Below are 6,331 nucleotides of genomic sequence, written 5' to 3'. Positions count from 1 at the left end.
GTCCTCCAATATAACCAACGACTATGACTCTAACACTGCACAGCTCTAACCTAGATTTCAGGTTTTCCACAATTCTTCAGCCACCATCATCACAATGCAGATTCCTCACCTCTGAGGTCTAGTGGAAGACTATCACATGGTGAAGTTGAAAACCACCTTCATAAAGATCTCCAGGTAGAGGGACAGTTCTGCCTCCAGTAGCACCCTCCAGTGTGATTCCACTCCCAAATACAGCAGGAGAAAAATACATACAAATGTATGTCTTTATGGTGGCAGCATAATCCTGACTCAGATACTAGACAGAGAGGGTTTTTTTTTTTTTTTCATCAATTTTGACAGGCTAGGTTTATGCTTTCATGCATGAGTACTATTGCATCATCTATGTGTAAACTGTTTCACCAATTCCTTCATTCTTTCATAAATAGGTTGTTTCCAGCTACTAATTTGGGGATGGATATGGTTAATGGCAGAAGAATTACTCTCTGCCAAGAACTAAATCCCCACAAAACATTTCCCTCCCATAAAAAAAAACCTCAATTTACACTTGACAACATTACTCTGTTTAAATAATGTGTGATGACGTCATCAGTCATCCTGAAAATTGACATTTTCTCAGTCTATCCTGATGGGCCAAATAGTGTGGAGCTAGGTTTGATATTATTTATATTTCTAACAGGATTGCTCTAAAGGGAAGTTTATGGTGAGCAGGAAATCTGCTTCTTGCACATGAGAGAGCAAACACAATCACTATGTGTTGTACAAGAACAGCAACAGAAGTCAGGGTGAGCTCTATTATAAAACACGTGGTGATGATCCAGGTTTTCACCCAAATACATTGCTTCTATAGTACATGAACTTTTATAACATTTCATTCCAAATTCTAGGCTGTTCATACACGTGTCTTTTACCACAACAAAAGTCTATATTTAAGTTTAGAAAGGCATTAAAACAATGAAATTTTCATCTCTTATCCTCAGTTTTATTCCATTTGTTATGTGCCAAATACAAGTCTGTATACCTTCCATAGGCAATGGTGTAGTTTGATGCCTACATTACAAATCCAGTTATCCTCATAGCCCACAATGGATTCTATATTCACCTATGCCACATGTAAAAAAGAAAGTTTAATATATGTGCAACAAGTTAGAAAGCCATCACTAGACAGACATTCTGTTACAATTCAACATCACTTGCTGTATACAGTCAAACAAAGCCATTGCTCTATGGAGACCTTTCTTAAACTTACTGGTGAGAGTCTGCTTATGCATGTGATTCCTACATGTGCTGGTCAGCGTCTACTGAGGTGACTTCTCAATAATAACATTCCTACATTTACTGGTCAGTGTATACGAAAAGCCTTTCTCAACAAAGGCAGAATATAACCTCAGTAGTGAGAATCTACTAAGGCTGATTCTCAATGAGGACAATTCATCCTGTGGGTATACAGAAAGTATCAAATCAATTTCAAATTGAGGTCTGTTGCTACCCTTGCTTGTCAGATTATATTGAGGCTATGTCTCAATGAGTGAAATTTCTACACTTACTGGCCAGAGAATACGAAGATAATTTTTCAAGGATGGCCATTCCTACTCTTACATGTCACCATGTATTTCGATTGTTTCATAATGAGAGAATTCCTACACTTGATACTTAGTGAATAGGAAGGATGTTTCTCATTAAGGCAATTCCTGGTCTTAGTTTTCAGAAGATGAAGTCTACTTTTCAATGATGTTACCTTTTTCATTTTCAGATGAAAATCTAGTAAGTTTTTTTTTTTTTTTTTTAACAGCTTGGGCCATTGCTACATGGTGATCAGAGGCTAGAAAGGCTATTTCTCAGTGTGGGCAATTCTTGCACTTGATGGTCAGAGTCTTGTCAAGCTGTGCCTTAAGGAGTGTCATTTTCTTCAGTTGTGGATAAGTGTATCAAGCCTATTTCTCAAGGAGTTCCATTCCAACAATTGATGGTCACAGTATATTAAGACTATTTGAAAACAGGAGAAATTTCTAATTTTGCTTATCCAAGTCTACAAAGTCTATTTCTCAACAAAGGTAAATGCTACCCTTGCATTGCATAGCAATATGCAAATAATTTTTAAAAAATATTTTATTATTTATGTGCAAAGAGAAGAAGATAGAGAATAAGAGATAGAGGGAAAGAAAGAGAAATGTGCCAGGGCATCTTTCTCCTGCAAATGTCTTCTACATGCATGGACCACTTTGTTCATCTGTCTTTATATGTGCACAGAACAATTAGATTAAGGTCATCAAGCTTTCAAGGAACCACTTGACCTTTAAACACAAAACCATTACTTGAGCCCAGCTGCATTTCTTTTCTTAAATTTAGATTTAATAAAATCTGTAATGGAATGAATAGTCTCGCTCTACATGTGACACAGTTATCACTCTCTCAGTTCTGGCTCTATCAGTGGATTAATATCTCTATTTTCAAAGAACTCTTCCAGACGTAAACTGGCCTGGATATTCTTGATGTAGCACTGCCTGGAACTACCTATGCAAGGACATCATAATGGGCCTGAGTTGACCCTGTGAGGTCACTGAATTACAATCTCTCCTTATTTGAGATTATATTGTGTGCCAGAAACTCAAAGTTTCTTATCATTTTTTCTACATTTGTCCTGCTACTCTTCTACACATCCTTGGTATAGTCTGGATTGTGAGAATGAATTGGAGAATGTTTGCATAAATCTATACCAGACAGAATTATCTGAGTTGTTAAATTTGCAAGTTAACACTAGCCATATCACTGTGAATTATAGGTGACAACGCAGAAGACCAGTTTACACATGGGACAGAGATTACACTGAACATTCGCCCTGACTCATTCTATACACATGGGGACGTGTCAACAGAGCTCCAATCCTAGTGAAATATCTGTAATTATGGTAACATACATGTACCTGTTCTAACTTAGAAGTTTGTCAAGTATAAATATCAGCTCATGTGTTACAAACATAGATAATTAGATTTGATGCTCTTAATAATAAAATTATGCTTTCTTGGCACAGGAATAACAGCCTTAATCTTGGAGAGCAACTTTAGAAAGACTCTGTGAATGGAGTGACATATCCATTGGGGCACATGACTTGTGCTTCACCATCTGTTACATGACAGTGGATGCTAGTGTAGGGATGGCTGTTTTTTCCATTGAATCTTGATGTGCTCTCTCATGTGAAGAAAATCAAGCTTCTGTTTCATATCAGGCCTCATTTAACATCACCTCATTATTGGAATGTAGCCAGGCCAAACAGCTCAGCAGTGTATGACACATAGGACAGAGAAAATTTGTGTAAACTCTTGACAGGAATAATGAGCTCATTCCACATCACACAAACAGAGAATCATTGGGACTGTATATCTTGATTTTTGGACATGACAGATAAAGTGGAGCAAAGAATCAGGTGTTGGGAAAAGCAACCCTTACACCCTGAAACATATCCACTTCAAAGTTGCTCTGAATAACAACAACAAATAAAAGGGGGAGAGAATTTCCTGTTTCATCTTCTACAAAGGATGGAAATGGAAATCTCCATGGTGAGATTCTGAGTCTGACTTAGGTCACTAACATAAAGATTTCCTGTTATGTCAATTATCTGAAACCAGCAGTTGGATATGGATTTATTTCAGGATGATCTAGGGGAAAACATTTAATCTCTCCCTGGACTTACCATATTGGTTTTGTATTCAAAATATTTTCACAACGTTTTATAAAACATTATGAGTGGGATATAGAGCAGAGTGAAAGTTGGGTCTGTATTGTTCTTTTGGGTCAGGGGTCAGAGCATGGTATTGGAGGAGAACATAGTGTTTGGCATTGCATTTTGGTTATAAAGGAGCATGGTCTTCTGTGGTGGTAGTGGTGTGTGATCTGGAGGATCTTGTCCTGGGTCAGAGACATAGTAATGGTTGCCTTTTTCAGCTTGAGTGACACCAGGTTTGGGTCAGTATTCGTGCATTTTTGGATCTCCAATATGACCCTGGACTGCATTACACTCAGTATGTTGTGCTCCAGAAAGATTTGCAGTGGAGTATGTCCTCCTGCTTCAGGTATTGCCAGGATCTTAGAAATTGAGTGTAGGATGTCCCCAGCATCCCTATAAGATCCCAGAGCTAAAGAGCTCATAATTCATTATGGGCCCATTTACTATGGAATCTATAATTTCCTTCTTTAGTATGCAATATTATTCATCACAGAACCACAGGACTCCCTGTATCCCCTAGAGCTCTTCCAGATCTGTTACTACTCCATAAAGTCAGTACATTTCCACCAAACAGCTCTGGCATAGAACTTAACACACCCACCAGGCCCCACTGTGACTGTAGATTCCATACTTGTCATCTGATCTTTCTGCCATCCCCCCATGACACTAGGAGCACCCATCACCTGATTCAGGCCTATAGTCCCAGTACAATGCATGGGTTTCTCTGAGAAATATTATTAAATGGTAATAAACAAATGAAAGTGTACAGCGAGTATATTAAAGAAACTGGGGTCCAGTTTTCTTACATGAAGTGTGTTGCTGTCCTTCCAAAATGTACCTGTATCAAAACATCCGGGAATGAAGACAGTGTTGGTCATCTCATTTATGAGGTGGGAAGTCCAGGCTGTCTTAGGTTACATGTGTTCCAGGAACCATTCAGCCTGTCAGAGCAACAAAATCAAACACACAAGGAGGGAAATTACTGAAATCTGTGAATATAGGTTCAACTGACTTAAGGCATATGTCCAGGGAGCTCCATCAGATAGAACATGTGGGGATAATGAAGCAAGACAAGATGGCTGGCTGAGGGAAAGGTATTTATCCTTTAGCGTCACCAAAAATATGTGATATAGTAATGATTTCATATTGGATTTTTCTAATTTTCACACAGGAATAATGGGGAATGTCAGAAGTACCGGTCTGAGGCAACAAAATTAAAGTTGGATGTAGTCATCTTTTACATGAGTATCTGATGTTCTAGAGTGAGGACATGAATGTAACTCTACAGTGCATTCAAGGGCACGGTCATGATACTGGAGGTTCTGTATGTCTGAGCATGTTACTGACAGAAGCATATTCCTAGTTCAGTGCATTATTTTGTCTTTTTCTTTCAGATAAGATTTTATGAATTGAAGAACCAACATTTGTTCCTGAAAATAAACCCACTGGCTATTGGCTCTTTAAGGACACAATACTTACCTACCCAAAAGTATGGTACCTTTACACCAGTGGTTATGAAGACAGAGGTGGGTACCCCAATCAGGATGTGTGACTCTGCCCATCATCTAAGCACCTCATCTCACATCCTGCACAAATTCACAAAGCACTGTCACCAGGTATGTGAAACATGTTTTCAGGCATGTGGGACTTCACACATTGAAAACATTAAAATGGCCTCAGCTCTCTAACATGATTATATCCCTGAATTCTACAGCAGTCTCTGCTAATTGTTACCAACAAAACTGTAAAGGCTCTCAAAGTTTGATTAATTTATTTTCCAACATTTTGGAGGGATTCATATGACAAGCAGATTTATCAGTGTCAGATTATACCAGTATTGGTGTTTAGCAACTATTTACAGAATATTAATTTCAGATAATCACCTGATATAATAAACATTTCAAAGTGACCTAAAATCTGCTTTGCACTTATACATATAATTTATATTAACTATTACCAAAATTTATTTTGATGAATACACAATTTTAAAAGACACATTAGTGTTTTGTTGTGCAGAATTGCCGGGTGGTAATAAAAGATAGTCCACTTACAAAACTAATAAAATATTTTATTTTTCTCTCTGTTTCTGAGGATACAAGTCATCCCAGGGAAAAAAAAAAATGGAGTTACCCTGGTCTTTTGTTGCCACATGATCAAAACTCCACTACTTATGAGGAGTTCAATTCCCTCATATTGGCAACATAGGAATAAGAAGAAAAAGAAGTGATTTTATTCTCACAATCACATTGCAACACATATACACCATCACTCAAACACTTAAAAATGATCCTAGAAAGTAGCTACTTAGGGCCTAGAGGGATTCCATGGTCTCAGAAAATCTCTTCAAAATGCAAGGGAAATAACCTTAAGCATCAAAATTCAGAATGAGTAATTGAAAATTTCAACAATTATACAATTCAGATTTCTATATATGGAATAGTTAATATAGCTCTAACATTAGTGCTGTAGGTAATCATTTCCAGATTATATGCCTTGGAGTTAGCAAAATTTTAACATGTAATTTATGGTATTATAATTTCAATATATAATATCCCTCTTCTAACTAGAAAATTACTGCATGAAAAAAGTTCATAGTATTATCCAACTCCA

The sequence above is a fragment of the Jaculus jaculus genome, chromosome Y (assembly GCF_020740685.1).
Source record: "Jaculus jaculus isolate mJacJac1 chromosome Y, mJacJac1.mat.Y.cur, whole genome shotgun sequence".
Taxonomy (NCBI): Eukaryota; Metazoa; Chordata; class Mammalia; order Rodentia; family Dipodidae; genus Jaculus; species Jaculus jaculus.
This window is presented reverse-complemented; position numbering follows the sequence as displayed.